Below are 22,650 nucleotides of genomic sequence, written 5' to 3' on the forward strand. Positions count from 1 at the left end.
AGTCATGCGGCATGCATGAGCTCTAAACATCGGACAAATAAAATTTAGCGCCTTCACGAGTGAGTAAGAAAAAAGAAAATGGAGGCAAAAAAATCATCATATTACATTCTTGATGCCTTTATTTCAGTCATATAACTAATATGTCCCGGTCACGGTTCATTTGAACTTCTTTAATTTTCTCTCTTGAGCTGCGGCCTTCTTAGCCGTTAGCAGGTCCGTCTTCATCTGTACGTAATTTTTCATGTAGGTGTTCGTGGCAGCCCACAAAATGTTGGAAATCACTTTGTCTGGGTGATGTCCGTTGCAGCAAACATCCAACTCTTCGTCATCGCTCAACAAGTGCTTCATCAAGCAAAGGAGCAGCTCTCTCTGATGGCGTGTGGAATGGAACTGCGCGGCGTTATCTTTTGTCGTCAATTTTTCAAGCACAATTTTTGTGTGCAGAACAGCGTTCACAACGACAGGCTGCGGAAATTTGAGCGCTCCTCTAGTGAGCCCTTGAATTAGACAGTTCTCGTCCGGTGGAATGTCCCTGTCCTCTCTTGTGAGATTTCTTGCACAAGCTTCGCAAGGAAGTTTGTTCAAGGCGGCGTGGGCGCAGAAACCAGCTATGTAAATTACTGCGGGCAAACTTTGTTTCTTTGAATTGATGTCATCCCATGTAACCGTGATGTTGTATTGGTCTTGCAATTTTCTGGCGTCAAATGTAATGGTGCTGGACTCCGAGAGTTCTTTCACATCTGGAAATACCAGTGAGTCTTGAAGACGCAGTTTGGTTTCCGACTCAAATATTTGCTGAACAGAAATATGATAATTGGATCCAGCAAGCCGGCGGTAACGTCCAAACCTGCTCTCCAAACTATCTGTTTGAAATTTCCCCAGCAAGACATATTCAAAATTAAGCTCTTCGAGACAGTACCTGCTGAGTTCTATCAACGCATATGATGTCAGCCGGAGTGCTGCATGAGTTTCTGGAGTCAGTGAACCAGAACGGCTGCCACTCATCTTCAGGTCATTCCATGTGTCCAACCAGTCTACAAATTCACCAAGAAATTGCAGCTGCACGCCAGTCACGTTTCTGACAGGCTCCTGATAAGGATCTCTGAGGTGTCGGCCCTTTGATGGTGTTTTTGTGTTCACGATGCACCACCACCTGTGTATTAAATCAATGAACTCCGCAGTATCAGCGGCATAAGGAAAGCCGGGTTTCGTACCGGGAGTCCTCAGAGCTTGTGCTGCAAAAGGATTGATTACTTTGAGCGCAAGTTTCACATTTTGACACTCAATATTTGTTGGGTGCAAGGCCTTGTATGTTAGTCCATAGGCAAATTTAGACAGGTTGTGTCGCTCTGAAGTATACAGGTCCCGAAGCGTCTGAAACGAAGCTTTTTTTATTTCAAGCTTTGATTCGGTGCTTTTAAACTCTGGATAAAGAAAAGATGTATCTGGATTTTTTTGATTGAGCCAATTGTTCCTAATGCACTTTAACAGGTGCACGGGATCCACCGCAAAAAACAACGGCCGTGCATTGTCCGCCGGATGAGGATACACTATGTCAATTGCTTTTTTCTTGGAAAATAATGACATTACTTTTCTGTTTATAGAATTGTTATCGCTTACAACCGCAATAACCTTGAGACCGGTTTGAGGACTTCATGCAAGTCACTTACCTCAATGCTGAAAACTGGCAAGATATGTGCCACATCTTTGTGTCCAGAAAGCAACGACTGCGTCATAAATACGTGCGCAGTTTTGGCAGCTTCAGAGGAGTTGGATGCTGTTCCCATGAGGGAACCTCCCTTATACTCAAAATATTGCTGTATATGGATCTCATCCATCATAAGTGTTACCGTCCTCTCATGGGGTTTCAGAAGATTTGCTTTTTTTGTTATATAACTTAAAAAACCCTGATCACTTTGCTCTGCCGCAGGGCTAACGTTGTATTTGTTACAGAGTCTGGTGATTGTACAGGGGTGAGGCAAGATCAATTTTCCAGAGCTGCGAACAAATTTGTACGCATGTGGGGAAATTGTGAAAAATATGCTTGACAAGATGACAAGCTCTGAAGAATATCTAAATGCAGTCCGTTCTCTGTGGAGCAGATGAAGCTGTTCTTATAGAAATCTTAGGGTTTCCATCTTTTCCACTGGCAGAAGTTAATCACTTGAAAGATCATCACGAAGAGAAAAAAGTAATTGAAAGCAGGCTTTAAGTTTTTTATCTTTCTCGCAACGGTCGGGTGCTCTGAACTGCTGCACACTTTTGAGGACGGATTCCAAACTGCGCATGTCTTCAAGTCTGTCGGGAACTGTCATTTCACCACCGCGCAGCTCAACTTTTCTCCAGAAGGCTGACACCTTCAACGAATTATTTACTACCACGGAGCGTTCGATTTCTGGGTGCGCTAAATTCTCGTCGACGTGAAAGAATGCTACGGCGGCGTCAGTTTTTCGCATCACCCAGAAGTGTGAGACGTGAAAACCTTCAAGGAGAGACAGAAGTTCCCCATACGACGAGACTTTGTTCCTGCGCTCCTCTTCTTCATGTGTCGCAAGTGACATCTCGATGGCGTCTTGCAGACGAGTTGCTTCGCGTCGTCTCCGCTTTGCATTGGGCTCCTCGCGAATCGGTGCAGAGTTAGACAAGTATGATGGGCAATTTGGCAGTATCGTAGGTACCGCGTCAGGAGTGAGTCGGGTGAGGTTCATCGCAACTTCTATTGTCTTTCCATCAGCATCTGTGTACGATGTTGTAGACCGGAGGTATTCGGGCTTAAAATGGAGCTCGCACACCTGCATAAAAGAGGAATGTTCCCTTTGAGTATATGAAATTTTTCTACGTCATGTTTTCTTTTTTTATTTTGCGATGTAACTGCTGTTGTTACTACCATTGGCTAATTACTGCTATTGGTGCTGCTTATAAGTGCTGCTGTATGTCAGTTAACTGGCATCAACTGTAACACGCTGTGTATCGAACTGGTTGCATGCCGTATGCTTAATGCATCCGAATGTATATTATAATTTGAAATTAACAGTGATTGACACATGAGAAAATTATATTACCTTTGGATCCCGCAGTGTGTCGATGTCCACATCATCACGCCGGATGGCCTGCTTCCATTTTATCCTCTGGTCGTCTTTTGGGAATGAGAAGACACGGACCTTCGGACCGCCGTCATAATTTCCACGGCAGTTCGGCACGCAACAGCTGCCCATCCTGGGCTGCCGGAACTTTCACTGACACTTTCACGACGCAGATATGCAGCACACAACACACGTTTGCAGAAGGAAATCAGACCACGCTACGAAAAGAAACACGTGCTTAGCTTCAGAGTCAAGCTGCCGTGACAGGACACTGCACGCAGCACGTGTGTACTGACAAGCCTAAGCGGTAGTGCACCAACTTGTTTGACCGGTCACTCTACCGCCCGACCGGTCAAGGTGGGGTGACGTCAAAGGGTGCGAGGAGGAAAGTGCGGAGGCCTTAAAAAATTCGAGGAGGCTTTGCCACTGCAGGGCAAAGGCCTCTCCCATGTCTCTCCAATTGACCCTGTCCTTCGCCAGCCGTGGCCACCATATTCCCGCAAATTCCTAATCTCGCGCGGGATGAATTTGGCCTGGCTTAGCTTAAATCAGCTTACTTGATTTTCAGCGTGATCAGCCATGGCCAGTTCTGCAGTCTTTCCCCAGATACCCTGGATAGATACCCCAGTCCCTCCCAGAACCAGCGTCGCGTGTGTCCCCAATATTTCTATCTAGCGTGGCCGGGGCTCTGCGGCGGCTTTGCTGGCCTCGCGTTCTTGTGTGTGTTCCATCCGCTTACGCCGACAATCTCTACAAAAATGAGACACTAGACAGAACAATACAGTAGAAGAGGAGGCCAAAGTGATCAGTGAGGATGAAGTCTGAAAAGTGACAGTTCAGTCAGCAGTGCCATGCCTTGAATATGTTTCAGTTGCATTGTGCTGGCAAGGTGTGCAAAATTGCAGTATATTTTCCAAGCATGGCAGGAAGTATTTGGGCCTTCGTGTGGTCACTCTTGCAATTCACTGACGCAATGGCTTCCAGCTGGATGCATTAGTCGCCAGAAATGGGCCCATCAAATGAAAAGGCCAGCAACTGCATGGTGCAAGTTGGACATGTTAGCAGCCAACTGTAACAGACACATTTTCAAGGTGTTACTCCCAACCATGCAGTCACTTAACCAACTGCTTTCTTCCAGATCACTTCAGCTTCTTCGATTGTGTGAGCGTCACTTTTTTGCCTCTGAATTATGTACAACAGTGTACAGCACATCAGAAGGAAAGGTGACTGTGTGATAATTAGGTTTTTGGAAGTAATTTAATCCTGTGAAATAACACAAATGTTACTTCGAACTCTCTTGATGCTGTTATATCTACGATCCCACAAAATTAGTCCATTCATTGCAGAAAAGTCAACAACAAAGAGAAGTGGCCACCACTAATAGATGTGACTGTAGGATTCATACTGAAACTTCTGCAACAAAAACTGCACAACCGCTTAGGTGCTGTAATTTTAAATTTTGCCTGCAGCAAAGGCTCGCTTATGCAAATAAGTTCAAATTGCCAATCAAATATCACTGAGAGAAAAATGCAAGACGAAATGGCAAAAAGAAAACTGTTCAAAATAGGATAAAGATAAATCGGTCAGCAAGTACTGCAGCTTTATTTCTACCACTAAAGTACAAGCAGTGGACACCAACAGGATAAGGAACATTGAAGTATGCTCTCATGAGATGCAATGCGTACAGTGCTGTTGAAAATTAAAAATGAAAGGCAGTGATCACTCTGTGTTTCCACCAGAACGGCTCCAAATAAATACAATGTACCATTTCAAGACCGGGACCACCCAGTCTATTTGGGTGATCCCTCAACACAGCTTTGCTTACAGGATTCTCTGTGAACACTATCAAGAAAACTATTAGACTAACAAAGCGAACATCATCTATGACAGTGTCACAGTACTGCTACACCTTTCTTTTTTTCTTTGCAGTCATAACATGAATTAATAAATCACAATTCTTACTCTTTTTGTTTACAACACAGACTATAGGGTCTCACCCAGAAATATGTCTTCCTAATCAACCCTATAGCTGCAGTCATGCTAACCTCGGTATTGTCGTTACAGCGAAAATAATTCTCAGTGAGCCATACTGCAGCATGCAGATAATTTCGCCACACACTTGATTCACAAAGATAGATCAGTTAAGACAAGTTGTAGATGGTCACACTGAAGAGAGTTTTTTCAATTCTCCATCTATGTGACACAATACACACAACAGAGTATGGGGATGGTACAAAATCAATTTTTTAAAATTAGACAGAACATCTTAATGCAACCAATGAGAAAGTTACCCGAGATTCATTTAATGCATTCAAAACCCCACATTAGTAACAGATTTCCAAATCACTCTCAGGTAGCAGAGAATGAAGCGCTGGAGCTATAATATTTTGCCTGATATGTGCAGAACAAAGCTGCAGATCGAATATCATTCGGAATGTGGTACAACTCTTACGACAAAAACAAAAAAAAGTGTCAGCCGAACTTTATTGCAGTTTAGCATGCAAGAAACAAGAACCAAGCACAGTAAAAAATGGTGAAAAATGTTCTGACAGTATAATTGCAAGCAGAAAATTATGAATGGTTGGGGAAAGAAAAACACTGCATTAACTTTGCAATGTCGCGAATACAGGCAATGCAAAATCAGGCACAGAATTAGGATTTCCATTTACATCACACCGCATCTACAAAAAAAAATGCACCAGGCCACACTTTTAGGTCAATTCATGGATACAACAGCAAAAATGGAAAAAAAAGTCCTTCCCATGTCTCATTACATAAAGGCAAGCTCTGGGTCCAACAGAAAATTATTACACAGCCAACACATCAGGCCTGGCCAGTGGGCTTCTCAAATGCTGCTGTTTCGAGTTCACGTGTAGAAAGCCAGGTTTATTTACAGTCATTGACTCCTAAAATCTGGCACATAACTCTAAAAACATTGATCCCTTCAGCGAAGAGCTTATCCCCAAACTGGCAGACTTAACAATGCACAATGGCTGCCTGGAACTGCACTGCATAATGCTGGAAGAACACCCCATAGATTTAAAGAGAAAATGTTTTTAGAAGAACATACCCCACTGAACACAGTAACGTCTTTTTGAGATCTTATATACGTCTTCGCAAGATAAGCGAGACATCTTGCCGACAGAATAAAAACCTCTACAGACGTCTTAAGAACATCCTCTGGAAAATCTTACGAACGTCTTATATGTTTCTAGCAAGGACATCTTGAAACATCTTGTAGCTTTCCTGTAGAAGGGCTAATGCACCACAAATTTTGGGATAGAAGACTTTGTGCAAGCTGTCCACAAGATGTCTTTTATAACGTTTATTATTATTCTTTAAACAGCTACATTTAGAAATATAAGGCATTCTGTGAGACATTCAAGGTCTAGGGAGGACTTCTAATAACATTTTGTAGCTCTCCTATAACACTGCAAATTTTGGAATACAAGACGTTGCACAAGATCTCAACAAGATGTTTTATAACGTCATCTATACTTTTCCAAATAGATACTTACGCACCAGTTAATAAGTTTAAAGCACCATGGAAGAGCTGCTCTACATTTTGTAAAAAAAAGTGCCCCTAGCCTCCCCCCCCAAAAAAAGGAAGCAAGGTACTTAAATGAAAAATGAGTTGTAGTCACGCTTTCAGCAGAATAAAGTTTTATTTCACAACTTTAAGAAAACAAGAACAGACCTTATACCATATACAGTTGTGCACTTGCACAATGCTGCAAACACATAAGTTCTTATATTTATTAAAACTTGAGTAACCTGTCATATTAATATTAAAAAAGATACGGTAGCAACCTAGCTGTTACAACAGAGCTGCACTTCAGCTTACAACTATACAGCACAAACTGCTATGCAGAGTATTAAATAGCACAGGGGCCCATTTACTCAGATTGCAGAATAATACAAGTCAAGAATGTATACAATAGTAAAGTGCACATGTATTTCAGTGCACATATGACATAATGTTGCACTCACAAGATGCTTTCAAGGCACAGGTTAATTTGCCAAGACCTTGCTTATGCTTAAGAAATTGTCTGCGCAATAAAAAGAGACTGCAAAGCGAGATTTGTTCACAGGAGCTTACAGGCAAAAACAAGAGCAAGTTCACATCAAATCAGAAAACATTAGAAATGGCTTGACAAACACTTCCCGCAAGAAAAGAAGGCACTGTATAAGTTACGCTTGGAGGTATTCTTACAGAATCACATTTTGTCCAATGGACAGGTTCAAATACACAGATCAAATGAGCATAGACCCATTCCAGCACTTGTGCAATTAGCAACAGCTATATATATAGATGCTGGCAATGGCTTGGCAAAACTCAATTTCACTAAAATGGATGGCATGATAAACATACATTTATGCCTAGAGCTGTTTTTCCACATCAGTATCAGAGAATGTAGGCAGGAAGCCATTCTCCACTAAGGCAAGACTAAAAAGAAAAAGTCAGCAAAAAAACATTTGTTAACGCAAAGCATAACTAGAACAGTTTGCAAAAAAAAAAAATCAGCACCTTTCAGGACAGGGGCTCCATGCAAGGGAGGCACCTGCTGATGCAGTTGCATAAAAACAGGACAAAAAGAAAAACAGCTACACTTAGAACTGTTCTACATCAGTATCACATGTGTAGCCAGGAAGCGATTCAAGCACTAAGGCAACAACCAAAAAAGAGAAAGCAAAGCAGCATTTGTTAACACTTAACATCACTAGAACAGCTTGCAAAAAAAAAAAATCTGCATCTTTCAGGACAGGGGTTCGACACAGGGAGGCACTTGAGAAAAGCAGCTCTGTCTAGAGCTGTTGTAATCAGTACAACGTTATGTGGCTGGGAAGACATTCCCCCACTAAAGCAACACGTTTAAAAAAAAAAGGTCTTCAGCTTTCAGTACATGGGTCCTCACATGCAGCATCCAGATCAGGGGCTCGATAGAGGGGAGGGACCTCCTGATGTAGTCCTGTAGGGGTGTTGAGAATTGCAGTGCTAGATTAGTGTTCTGGCCATTCATAATGAAATTCATGATCAGCATAACTACAGCCACTGAGCTCAAGGACAAGCCCATTTCTGAACGCTACAGCATGCAGTGAGATGGAGAAAGACTACAGCTGACAACATCATGATTTATACCCATTACACTTCACAAAACAGTCATTCCGAAGCAACTAATTTAAAAGGGAGAGTCGGTCAGGCATATCTTCAAAGTATACTGCACACACAAAAACAAGGACGTGAAGGTACACACAAGCGCAGAGCAACTAACAAGCAACCAAAGCTGCTAACCCACACAGAATAGAGAAAAGTGCTCTTTTAACCACGAATGCCATTTAAGCTCCACAAGCAGAGGTCCACAATGGCAGCCACCTTTTTCGTACGAATGAGCACAATATTTCATGCTGGATTTGCCACCTGCTGCCACTGAACAAAAACTATGGCACTAAACGGGCATAAAAGTTACAGCTGCAGAAAACGGTAGCACTGCATCCATCCTTTCTCAGGCATGTAGCCAGAAATTTTTCTCAGGAGACACCAAAATTGATAATTTTGCCAAGCAGGGGAGGCGAGAAATACCCATTAAGAACACTGACAAGAGAGCATAGCATGCCCCCTGTGGAATAAGTCTGCTATGGAAGCTGCAGTATTTATTTCTATACTGAATACTGTAGGCCTAAGCCCAAGCAAAAAGAGCATATACAATAAAAAGAGCAGATGAACGTCAAAATAGTTAGATCAGAAAATGAAAATTAAATAAAGAAGTAGAAAGCTTTCGTACCTTTTGGCTGCATTCTTGACACGAGCTGAACAATTTTTCAGCCATGCCATTACACCATCTTGTATATTTTTTAATGTCGCTTGTGACATGCTTTGCATCAGGCTTACTGCTTCTGCAGATAAACAGTAAATTGTGGACATTTTTAGAAATGCATGACAGTACATGTCATACTTAAAAGGAATACGAGAAATTATTAAATTTGCTCCTAATGCGGATAAAAGTAGCCTTCACCGTGAATCAGAAACATGGCATCAGACTCCTCTCGAGTACTTTGTGGTTTATATTTCCCCACTTCCGGTAAAACCTACTTTTCTCAGGTTACAACTTGCTTTAACCATTTCTCGTGTCATGTCAGCAAATACCTGCAATTTTTTAAAAGTGCAGTCGATTTAATATTTTGAACAAGAAGTGAACTGGAAATCAAATTAGGCTCAGTTAAGGGAAGTTTTGTTATTACACTGCAGTTCATACTACAGATTCCTCCACACACTTTCAAGGTAATAAATGTTCAGTTAAAACAAATTTTCATTACTTGTTAATCAATGGTTTGGTACCTTGCCGCAGTCATGGCTGGCTATATAGCTGTATGAATTTTCATATATTCTAGTACTATTGTGATCGTTGAACAAAAGGAAATCAGGCTGTATACAGGTGTGGCACTATTAAACACACAGCCTTGGACACACGAAGGCACACCCTTGTCACATGGGAGCATGCCATGCAGCCTGGTCTGCAGCTCATCTCCAGCGATGACGACCATGGCCCAGCTCTGCTGCAGTCCAACACAACCAGGAGTGTGATAAGCAGCGTGGGACTGGGTCAGTCTGCTGCTAAATGACATGCATTCTCTTTAGATGCCTATACTCTACATGGAGAGCCCAAGTTTACTCTGCTGCAACGACTACAAGGTGGTCTTGGAAATGCAAGAATTAAATACACCTATTACACCAAAAATTAAATACACCTAAACTACAGTCACCCACATACTTGTCTACAGTGCTGGATCAACAAGCTCTATTGAGAATTATTCATCACTGTCTTAGTGCATTATTTTTTCAGACACCGAGAAGCTAGTTAAAATCATTGCAAACATCTATGCACAAAATTGTGTTCTCTACACCACTCATAACTGACAGCATTGTACTCTGTAGTGCGTGGCTCAAGTGCTTGCAACAGGTGTGTGGACGACAGTACAAAAATCTCCCAGACTGTGGCGAATGAATGTGTAAATTTAAAAGCTACTCCATTTTAGTTTATAAGCTTACCAGTTGAAATGGCTGACTTCACTTCTAATATTAACTATTACTGGCAATACCTCAGTTCATTTCTCTAATCTGAGTATTTTTACTCCTTCACTACAAACACTTCACTCACCCACCATAATCTTGAATCAATTTATTTTGCATTGAAAAAGTCAATTAGAACACTCCAACCAGATGAGAATTTAAGGCATACTGGTCGTATGCTTCAAAAATAAAGATCAAGGTGGATCTTTCCTGGTTATCCCTTTTTGCTTAATTTAGTGAAACTAAGCCCCATACAGCATTCACCGGAGTTTAAAAATATCAAACCCAGAAGAAGCCAATTTACATGGCAATCCATCCACCTTAAGGCTCCCATTAGCAGAGAGCCATGTTACCTTGTTTGCCCCATGACGCACTAAATATACAGTTTAACATTACTATTTCAATAAAGAAAGAGGCTAAGGACTCACTCTGAACAACAACGAAAAGGCGCAGGTCGGCAAATGCTTTTTTCCCCTTTTGGCCGCAGAGGCTGAATTTTTGGCCAAGTTCATTTGTCAAAAGCCGTGCCAGTATGCGCGCTGTCGCTGAATGCGGGTTGTTTCCGCCAGTACTGGCAAGCTGACTGACCTGCATAAAGAACCCGGTAAGCCAGGAAAACATCCATTTTTCGAAGTAGCCACAGCTGTGCACCTGCCACTAAAAAAATTCCTCATACAGGTATCTAAAGCATCCAAATGGATTAAATAGCAAGGGAAAGTAAAGCTACCTCAACAACAACAAAAAAGAAAACTAATACACAGATTAAATATGCAAGACTAAGCACTGCTTGCATTATATTTAATGAAGCACAAGGTATTGATTTCACATTTCTAGGTAAATGAGGTTAGGTATGGTTGCTGCTGCCAAACATTACAACTCAATTATTTTCATCTTAATTGCAGTGGAGTGGAAGGTGCAAGCACAAGATGACATCTTTGAGCATACTCTTCTCATGTGCTCACCAGTCAACTTAAAGGTGCACTGAAGAGGAATCTGAACTCGTCTTTTTGCCGCGGGAACTCAATCTACACGTCCTGAGCATTCTTAGAAACCTCGATTTATTGACCTGTGTGGCCGATTTCCCTAATTAAATCGAATTAATGTCCGGCTCCTGCCTTTTTTTTTTAAATTCTCCCTCGTACGGTGGGCGGAGTCGACCAACGCGCGGAGTGCCTTTCACCCAGTCGCGTGGCGGCTTGCCGCTCTGCCATCGGCGGAGTAATACGTGGTAATCCGCAGAAGCAAATAGTCCACACGTATTTTTATTTCTGCGGGCTCATTTTGCAGCTATATTATCTGTGAATGAAACTATTTATTCACGGAAACCTAGAAAACAACATAAAGCGAAAGCAAAGCCTCCACGGAGCTGGCTGAAAGGTACGCCACGTGTTGGTCGACCTCGAACACCGTACGAGGGAGAATTCAAAAATAAAGGCAGGAGCCAGACGTTAATTTGATTTAATTAGAGAAATCGGCCACACAGGGCAATAAGTCGAAGTTTCTAAGAATGCTCGGAACGTGTAGATCGAGTTCCCGCGGCAAAAAGGCGAGTTCAGATTCCTCTTCAGTGCACCTTTAAGAGGCAAAAAATCTGCCTTGAGCTTGTTTCCACTCCACTGCACACAACTTCCGAGACGAAGTTTAATACTATCCACTAAAATCTAAAACTCATGTGCAGCTCAATTAACTGATGTTACCTGCATGCAAAAAATGTTTAAGCAAATGAGCTTAATCATATCATCTCAGTACACAGTGCCGCACTTCTTTCACAGAAAGCATTTTCTTTATACCCCTGACTTCCTTCTTGAGCACACACAACTCTCGCAGGACAAGCAGAGAGGTATCTGGAAAAGCAACAATAAAGCCATAAAAATGGGCGCACAAACACCTCCAGAATGCGACTGTCCTCGCTCACAAGGTTCTGTATTTCAAATCAATGAACATTTGGGTTTTTTTAGCACATGCGTGCCTTACGCTCCATTTTTTTACCTGCTTGTTCTGAAAATATTAATAATACTGTAACTGCAAACAGCAGACTATTCAATACGCAGCCAGGCATTATTAATTGATGCTGCACACTTGTTGATGGACTACGCATCTGCATGCTGTTTTCCTCCTCCATCTTATGCAGAAAGGGTACAAAGCTAGATCACATGGAGTTGCTAAGCATGTCTTCAAACCTATTGGCGTTCAATGAAGCTAAGAAGCCCGAGAGCCCGTGGGTTAGTCCACGAAATACCCCAGCTAAGTCACCCTTGGCTTGCAAACAGAAAAAAGCAAAGTAATGCAAGACCACAAACTGAAATTTGATAGTAAATTTGTTACATTGTTACACATACCTTGAGCAGAGCAAGGCACCAAAACATCTTGGCCACTGCCGGGAGGTGACTCCACAGGTGACTGCACTGGCACTAATTTTTAAAACACACAAAAATCCGTATTTAATCATAAACTTTGTCAAAAAGTTTCTCATGCAAAGCAAACTTATGAATCTGTTCTGATGTGGATGTTTGCCATTAGTAGGCAGCATGTGGTAACCCTTACTCTGTACTTTTGCAATTCTGATGCTCTACAGGTAATTAAACTTTCATTTATAAACCTGCTCCAAGCAAGACAGCATTATGTTTTAGATGTGTTTTTTGCAGAGTCTGATATTTCCTAGTCAGAAATCCTTGAAGAGAGCTGCACTGCACTTTCTTGACAAAGCTGAAGTTTTGGTTAATCTTGCATATTAACCATCCTTAAAATGTAACCTATAATGGCAAACTACCCTCCTGTTTGGGCTTAGTTCTTTCATGTTGCGTACTGCCAAGCACTTTAAATATTTTATTTACCTGATGGCACTATATCCAAGCAATTAAATTTAAGACACAAAGCTTTAACCATTTGTTAGGAGCATGCAAGCAAATACCATTCTAACCTAGGTTAGAATGACCATTCAGCTGAATGCCATTCAGCTGAATGGCCTTGATGACTTGGAGGAGACTGAGTGGCAACTGCTGAACCGCGTTCCTCGATAGGCTCTGCAGGTGCAGTTTCATGTCACGGCCATTTCGCGCGACATGAATTAAACTGCCCCTGGAGAGCCTAGCAGAGCCAGCAGCGTGAACGGCGGGGCTAAGACAACGAGAAGCACGACTTTCGTAGTCCGCGAGCGAACGAATCCGTCAACATGCCAAACGGCATTAACTGCGAAGAAAGACTGCTGTGGCTCGCTCTTCACAACAAATCCTCCGAAAAAAATGCGGCTGACAACTCAAGAACGGAAATTCACATCTAAATACGGGGATCCCATCAATGTTTTCCCGGCTGATCCTATGCCTGCAGCGAAACCTTTCGGTAAGCCGCATTGCTTTTTCCGGATAGAATGACGAAAAACCTTTGCCCACTGCCTCTTCGGTTGATGCAACCATAAGCGTAACGGAAGCTCGGCGTCGCCGCAACGCGTAGACGTCGTCAAAGCTGGCGAAATAGGCGAAACGCTTCCCGCCAAACAGCGCGCGCTGGATGGATCGATGGATAGATGGATGGATGGATGCCGTTGCTCTTCCTGCCGTCTGTTAACCGAGGCCTCCGAGACCCTCGATATTCTCAGAGGCTATTCCTACGAGCGGCCGACGCCAACGAGAGCAGTCAACAGTTTGTACAATTAGCAAACAGCCTCTTCAGAACAATGCAGTACCGCGCTTTTGCGTTCATAGAATCGGCGGGAAACGCGGGACCCACGAGCCTGCTCGTGAGATACTGCGATTAACTATGGGGGCGTAACTTTGTAAGACACCACCACTCCAAGGCGTTATGCTTGCCGGTTTCAGCAGGTGATTCGCAATCCGCTAAGTGCCCCACATTGTCGCTTTATTAATATCCTTTAACCTGCGCATACGTTGGCAAAAAGCTCCATGTTATAAAGTGCAGGCATGCTGGATGAACAACATATGCCGTTCGCTGCAAGAGCCAAGGCAGAACTTGCAAGACAAACCTTTAATTTCCTCATAACTGAAGGCACATGCTTGCCGGCCGGTGGCTGCGTGATTGCAGCGCGAATAAATGCATTGCAGCTGCTGTAATATTCAACATTTTTTTTAAAATGTGTCGACTTGTAATGCTTCGTCCGTTTTTCCTCTTCGTCGATGCTGCGTCAACCAACGAGCGTGAACAGCGTCGTCTGCTAGCGCGCGCTGCACGATGGGATTGCACCGCGCTCCACCGTCGGTCTCCACGGTGGCGCGGTGGCACGCACGCGTGTCGTGCTCGTCCCACCCGAATGTACGGCACTGCACCAGTGGCATCCAGCCGAACGTGGGGCACCGCACGAGTGCGTAGAAAACTCCACGAGTGCCGTCAGCCGAAGACACCATAACACGTGACCACAGCGCCTCGGCCAATGGGAGGCTCGATCCGGCCGTGCGCTTGGAGAGAGGAGCCGGAAAGTTCAAAGCTTCTCGCTACTTTTAATTACAGTGAACTAGAATATTGGGTAGTGTGCTCACAGGCCCGCTCGGGGTGACCCCGCCGGTGTCGACAGGGCGCGGTGGCGCGTGGTGGCGCTGCACGCGTCTTCACGGGTGAAAGCGAGTGGCGCATTCGGCTGGCGTCGCAGTAGCCGTGGTAGCCGCGCCAACAAATTGAATTATTATCGCAACATTCGCGTGTGTGTCATCGAAATGGCTCGGCAGATCTTGAATGGAACTTAATTTCTGGCATGTGCACATGTTTATTTATTTCTCAAAGTTCCACAGGACATTGCATGAGGGGTTACATGAGCAACTTTTATCAGTATACGCTTGGCACGCAGGGATGATCACGTATTGTCCCTCGTGCCTGCAATGTTTCCTTGCAGTTACAACGCACTGCGTACCGAGGGGTCATACAGCTTTTTGTCTTATTACTTAAAGTTAATAGTAGTAGCATGTGGTGTGGCGGAATTTGATTATATGCCAGGGACAAACGCGGAATGGAGAGTGTGTCGGCGGCAGCAGTTATTTCTATTCGCAAGGAGCCAAGCTGCAGCACACATAACACATAGGGGCAGGGAGGTAGAAGGGAGACACATAAGTGAGCGAAAGTACAAGGAAGGGGAGGGGGGGGGGGGGCATATACATTATTTAAAATTAGCGCTTTGCGCTAAATACGATCGAGGCACGCGTACCGAAACAATTTCGACACAACAGTAACTGACTTCACATTTTTTTGAACAGCCATGCAGCATCCACTGCTATTTAAAAAAATAAAGAATGAGGCAGATTTGTCATCACTGCATGCATTTATGCTCGCTCATTTCGCCTCTGGCAGCGGTGGCTCAGATGGCGCTCGGCTGCTGATCCGAAAGACATGGGTTCGAACCCGGCCACGGCTGTCGAATTTCGATGGAGGCGAAATTATAGAGGCCCACGTACTGTATGATGTCAGTGCACGTTGAAGAACCCCAGGTTACAGTGAGTTGTACCCATGTGGTGGAAATTTCCGGAGCCCTTCACTATAGCGTCCCGCATAGCCTGAGTCGCTCAGAGACGATAAAACCCCGTAAACTAAACCACTTCGCCTCTTTTTCGTTCAACTTTTTCTAGCACTTCAGAGCAGCGTCAGCAACGGCTCAGTTTAAGGTGCTTCGCCCGTTCGAGTTTTTCTTCGCTGCAATGAATTACATTCCGAAAGCATTCTTCATATGTTGGAAGTGGTTAGAAGCAGACTTCAAAAAGAAGTTGGTTCTGTGAGGTTTTCTGTGGAGAGGTTTTCAATTGCTTCAACACAAATCCATAAAGCTGCGCCAGTGGGTAGAGCAGTCCTCCATGGTCGCGGTATTTTGTCAGCCTCGCAGGAAAACAGTTTTCATTGGGAGACTGCATTGTAAGCAAGGTAATGCACATTTGGCAATTTGTCTCCAGTACACACTTCCGTGCAACATACCCTATTACGTAGAAAACAAGTCTACAGTCACTTCTACCTACGTGCTCATCGTGGTCATGCGCAGGCACCCAAGTTTGAATCTGGAGGGCCCTGCATTTGAAGGCCGCTTATCTGGGCAAGCTTGAACAAGCACTGGCACCATACGTGAACAAAAACGTGAAATGACCCCCCGAGAAGCGCTCAAACCAGTGCAAAACCGCACAACAGAACAACAACGAGCCCACAAATACACACGGCGCACTGACGGCGACGGCAAATCCTACCGTGAAGTCTACTGTGGCGCCACCTCGTGTCGGCGCCGCGAAACAGAAACCTGTCGACATTCGCTGGGCCACCGCTCCCCCATTGAGCCGGCGCGGAGTGAGCACACTACCCAATATTCTAGTTCACTGTATTTTAATGCTACCTTTGCTCCCTTTCGTCAAAGGTGTGGGCGTGCGGGCGCGAAAACTATCACTCCTGTAGTTCCGTGTTCGGCGAAAGTAGTGCGTTGTATGTGCGTATGTTCACGCTCATTGGTGCGAAATGCAGCGACTGTAACTTATGTCAGTGTTACTGTTTTCCCAAGTCGGCAGCGTCCGCATAAGTTTTCTTCTTTTGAACTCCGCGTTCGAACTTCTTCTGGCGCGCTCTTTGTTGGAGCAGTAATAACAATAATACGGCCGGGCGTTGTCAGAGAGTGTTCGAACCATAAAGAAACTATATGGTTCGAACGTTGCAAAGCGACTTGTCAAGAGTAGACTGGCGGCTAAATTGGTAAGTCAGTGCACTACAGTCATTGATCCTCGACTACGAGAAAAAAAAAATAGCCCATCCACTACGGATCCTGCATCTGACTTGGCCAACACGTGATCCCTTTGAAAATCCTGTGTACCAGTGTTGAAAAGTCGCGTTGTATATCTAAAACTGCAATTTCGCTGTTCGTTTGATAACCGCCGCGGTGGCTCAGTGGTTACGACGCTCGGCTGCTGGCGCGAAAGACGCGGGTTCGATCCCGGACGCGGCTGCTCAATTTTGATGGAGGCGAAATTCAAGAGGCCCGTGTACTGTGCGGTGTCAGTGCACGTTAAAGAACCCCAGGCGGTCGAAATTTCCGGAGCTCTTCACTACGGCGTCCCTCATAGCCTGAGTCACTTTGGGACGTTAAACCCCAATAAATCAAATGATAAGCTTGATATATCGGGACTGTGCTCCAGGGTCGTCACTAGGGTGAACGGCATCCGGTGCGGTAGTTTAGTTGTGCACCCCCCCCCCCCCCCCCCCCTATTTCGAAAATAAAAATTGTTTTTTTAGGAAACGAAATGGCATACTAACTGTCTTACATATATCGCGGTGGACACCCGAACCGCGCTGTAAGGGCAGGGATAAAGGAAGGAGTTAAATAAAAAAGGAAAAAAGAGGTTCCCTATGTAGTGGAGGGCTCCCGAATAATTTCGACCACCTGAGGATCTTTAACCTGCACTGACATCGCACAGCACACGGGCGCCTTTTGCATTTTGCCTCCATCGAAACGGGGCCGCCTCGCCTGTTTTGCTTTGGAAGTCTCTTTGAGCTATTACGCATGAAAGGTATTGGACCAAAGCATCGCATGGAAGACCTATTTACAAAATATAGGCTCATGTAGGTGAATAGCCAACAGGAAGGGGCGCCCAGTACATGTACCGCTATTGTCATCCTCTTTGCCTGCACCTATATGACCGTGACAATGCCCTCCGGCGACAACACATTCCGGGTGCTTAGCTGGAAGCGCGTCGCCTCAGTTAGTGTGTAGGTGGGTGAACACTGTTGGAAGATTGAGCAATTACATAGGCCATATCAGTCACCTGAAGGAGCACTCGAGAGTGGCCCATGTAGTGGGAATATAGCTTTTTAGGCCCAGTGAGATAGGCACCACAGGAGGACAAGGTAGCCTGGAAGGACGTGGACTTTCCAATGACGGCAATCATAAACCAGCTGCTCATTTGTTTGTGACGAGGAGAGACTGGCACTGGCAAATTGGCACGTGAGCTAGCTCCGCTTGCATGCAGTGGCATGTGCATACTGTGTTGTTGATGCGCGAGCAGGCAGTACGGATGTGTCCAGGGAAGAAAGCCAGAAGAGCACAATTGTTGGTCAGGACTGAGAAATGCCAACTGAACAGAGAACGGTGGAAATTGGGAGCAGCCCGAGCAAGCGCCGAACACTCACATTCATTGATGTACAATAAATAATTCCGCTCAGCAGGTAGCATAGTAATGACGAGCTCATGGTTCTGCCATTGTTTGGCTAGGACAACACCAGCACTGTGTCCGCAGGCGTGGATGAGAACTTGAGTTGTGGTTGATGCATCTAAATGAAAAAAAATTGATGGCAAGTTGATGGATTGATTTTTTTTATCGTACACTTCAAATTTTCGAAATAGGCACAGTGCATTACTGGTAATAACTCTTACTATGATGGCATAGCATTTGAAGTGCTTTTGCTATTGCAACCTAAATCCCAATGCCTCAAAACCACATTTAAGTGGTCTTTATTTGCAAAGATTCTTGTTATTGCTAATGAGTTGCAAGAAAAATTTTTTGAGTGGAAGCTTCAAAGCTTCAGTTTTCTGGATGCATAAAAAGCCCCTGCATGCAAATGTCAGAGTTGCCTGTTCTGTTGTTTCATTAGACTTTCTGCCTTGCAAGTGCAGTAATTGCTTTTGTGCTATTGGTGTGACTTTTCCTACATAAACGCGTTTATTGGTCACCTGCATTAGGTTCTCAGTATTTTTTACAGGGCACTAGGTTCTCAAATGAATGCGATTTCGCTGTGGACGTTTTTATGCGTAGCATATTGCAATCACTCAGTTCAGCCCTTCGGCGTGGCCGGGCAGCCACCAAACCGCGTGACGTGACGTCCTGTGGTTTGGTGACGTCACGTCACCAAACCACAGGACCACCAAACCACAGGACATCACGTCACGCGGTTTGGTGACGTCACGTCACGTGGTGAGGTGACGTCACCAAACCACGTGAAAAAAAAGAAAAATAAACGAAAAAAAGGACGGCTGAGCATGGTGGTGGTTGCCACCGCCCCGTTTCAAAGGGGGCGCTCCTATCCATCCATCCATACGTCACGAAGGAAAAGCTGCTGAGAAAATTGAGTGCCACCAAGCAATACCTCGCGCAAAAAGACCACGCAATATGCAGCGCATTCTTGGCTTAACCAAGCTAAGCCTGGGCATCTTTTTTTCATCTTCCCACTGTGCATAGCAAATCCATCCTGCATGCAAGACTCATTGGGTATATGTTAACTGGTTGTGAACCTAGCCTAGAAGCTCATACGTCCAAAACAAGGTGACTCACAAGAACGTACCAGCATCTCCAGGTATGGTGGTGATATACAGGCACTTTACCTGACTTTATTAAGTGACAGAAAACGAGCTCACTAGTGCTAACAGTGAGATGCTGTTCTGACTTTCGAATGTTCCGATACCTCTAACTGTCCCTTTTGTAGATCATTTCTCTTCAGCACATGCCATCTTTGTGTGCTCTGTGCCGTACTAGCTTGCCCAGATACAATGTAGACTAGGTCCAGCTTCCAGGGTTTGGAAATGAAGCTAGCTTAATTAGTAGTAGTAGTAATAGTAGCACAGCAATATTAAGTTGTTCTAGTGACAAGTCATTTGTACGTTCTCATGAAATGGATTGAGCAGTTAACCGTACACATCTTTAATTTTGTTTTTTGTCGCACTATGGCACATTGCTCTGTTCATTTTTGCAAGCATGGGAGTGTGTAAACAATCGCTAGGAGGCAGTGGCCCCAATTCCCTGGAGCCATGTTTTTTGACATCTAATATAAAGTCAGCATTTTAGTTTGGTTTTAAGTTTAGCTGTTGCAAAAGAGAAAAAAGTATACAACAGCTGTATCCTACCGGTACTCACCTATGGGGCAGAAACGTGGAGGCTAACAAAGAGGGTTCAGCTTAAGTTAAGAACAACGCAGCGAGCTATGGAAAGGAAAATGATAGGTGTAACGTTAAGAGATCGAAAGTGGGCGGAGTGGGTGAGGGAACAAACGCGGCTTAATGACATCTTAGTTGAAATCAAGAGGAAGAAATGGGCTTGGGCAGGGCATGTAATGCGAAGGCAAGATAACCGCTGGTCCTTAAGGGTAACGGAGTGTATTCCAAGAGAAAGCAAACGTAGCAGGGGATGGCAGAAAGTTAGGTGGGCAGATGAGATTAAGAAGTTTGCGGGGATACAGTGGCGGCAACTGACAAAGGACAGGGTTAATTGGAGAGACATGGGAGAGGCCTTTGCCCTGCAGTGGGTGTAGTCAGGCTGATGATGATGATGATGAAATATAGCAGCATCAAAGCTAGTTCTCTGCTAAAGGCATACTTGAGTGCAGAGCGATAATAAGGGAGTAATTACTCATTGGCGTCCACCCAAGCACAGCCATACGGCTACAAAGGAAAGCTACACAGCTTTCTCAGAAACTTCGTAGTTAAAGAAAAATTCGTCCTCGTCCATGGTTCGAACCCGGGACCACCGTTTCACCGGAGCAGTCACTCTACCAACTGAGCTAACCGGGACGGTAAGCTTATGGTAGGACGAGAGTGAATTGATCAATAACTCGACGTGGGAACAGTGTTGGTCAAATGTTTAGGGGAATCCCCTAAACATTTCAAGCAATAAGTTCTGACTTTTCCCCAAAATTGCTGCCTTTTTGACATGCTAGATCCATGTTTTTTGCTATCTATGCCTAATATTCACATTTCCACTCCAGTGAGAAATGCAAGAAAGACTTAAAGCAGATGTTTTGAATCTTCCACATGCCTGATTTCAGATTTTGAGACATGGCTTCTGACAGTTGCCTCTTTAAATCTCAAGAGTTTTGGCTTTGCACTCTTTTTATCTTGTTTTTAGTGACTAGCTGGATTATTGTTTTGAATGCATATAAGAGTTTTCCGACTGGATGTAGCCCCTTGAATCCAGTCAGCTCAGTGCAAGTACCCGAATTGTTCTGCAAGCACTGGAATGACCCAGTTCTACTGCTGTCCACATTCACCTTTGGTATCCCTATTCTCATGAAACACTGCAGTAATTACCCTTCTTGGTCTTGCTTCCAGATTTGCACCGTGTGGTCTGAGCTTGTCGCAGTTCCAGTTGTGTAGATGTGGGAAGTCTTAAAGAGATATGTGTGGATTGTGGTAAGAGTATGTCTGGGGTATATTTCTTTTTTTTTCCGGGTTGTAAGCGAATCTTCTGAGATTTCCGACAAAGTGCGAAACACCACTCCATAAATCAAATTACTTCCAGCCAGAACATTGTCACTTTCTTCCTTTTACACTGCAGGCGAAACTGTTTCACTGTGCCTTGGAATTTGCTGTTGTGCATCGGAACATTCACAGATTTGAGCAGAAGTGCTACATGATGCTTACCAGCTTGCTAGTATTTCTATGGATTTGCCTTGGATATCCTTATCTTGATTTCACAGCTCCTGTTCTCCTCCAGCTGTTTCATACTTTGCCTTGCCAGCAGTAGTGTTCCTGAGGTGCAGTGTTTGCCAAGATGGTGGTGCATTTGCCCAGAAAAAGTTTTGTAATAATTGTATCAGTGTTTTTTACAGGTATTGTAGCTGCACAATGCACCTGGACTCTACAATAGCCCTGCTCGAAGCGTGAAAATTTGTCACCAGATTGAATTCTTTTTTTTTTGCATGGCACTTTACTCTGAGCTAGATGTGACCTTCCTATTGGCCTGTATTGTGCTTGTGATGGCTCACAGGGAATGTGTTCCACAAGCGAGTTGCATCAAGGTGTAAACTAGAAGTGAAGCTCGCCTAATAGGTCATATCACATCCGAAATGCACCTCGAGCCTTACCAGTTTCTCTTGGTAGAAGCAGTTAACCTGACCAATTGAGAGGCTATAAAAAACTGAATTTATGAGTGCAAACATTTTGGGCAAGGATTACAAAATATTTTCCCAAATTCACTGTTCAATGTCGTGTTTTCCGTCTTGCAGATTAATTTTTTCCTTTTGCACATTCTCTCTCTCTGCCCTCTCAGTTGCGCCAGACTGCCAATATGTTGTTTAGGCAATATGCCAATATTGCCAATATGTTGTTTAGGCTAGGTCTGGCGGTCGCTGTTTGCAAATGAACCTGACCTAAGAGTAGGAGCAGCAGCAGTGATAGCAGTAATAGTAATAATCTCTGTTCAGCTGGATGTGCTTGTCGTATCCAATTATGAGTTAAGTAGAGCTGCATGTGACATTCTGTTCTTATTGCACACTTGATGCATTACTCTGCTTATTTTTGCAGGCGTTCAAGCTAACATGAGGAAAATAAAGAGAAAAACTTTGCAGCAAGATATGCCTGAAGGCAACTACTCTGAATGACAGTTGTTGTCTAAAACGGCATGTTTTGGCAATTTTAGCTTGTAATGAATGTGGGTACAGTGGCCCACTTCAAGTTTTTTGCTAATGGTACTTCTGTTGCTGTTTTATGTGACTGAGTGGCAACTAGGCTTTGGGCGAGTGTTCCTGTAAGACATGCACATAAATGCACATAGACAAGAGTGAGTTCAAGCTTCATGATTGCGGTTCATAAAATATGCTATGTTA

General features: G+C 44.1%; 1 pseudogene; it reads right to left on the reverse strand.

Moving 5' to 3' along the window:
* Window positions 1-487: 487 nt before the first annotated feature.
* On the reverse strand, window positions 488-3,215 carry LOC149336683 (uncharacterized; annotated as a pseudogene).
* Window positions 3,216-22,650: the final 19,435 nt, after the last annotated feature.

Source organism: Amblyomma mixtum, chromosome 7, assembly GCF_055824585.1.
Source record: "Amblyomma mixtum isolate Tamu chromosome 7, ASM5582458v1, whole genome shotgun sequence".
Taxonomy (NCBI): domain Eukaryota; kingdom Metazoa; phylum Arthropoda; class Arachnida; order Ixodida; family Ixodidae; genus Amblyomma; species Amblyomma mixtum.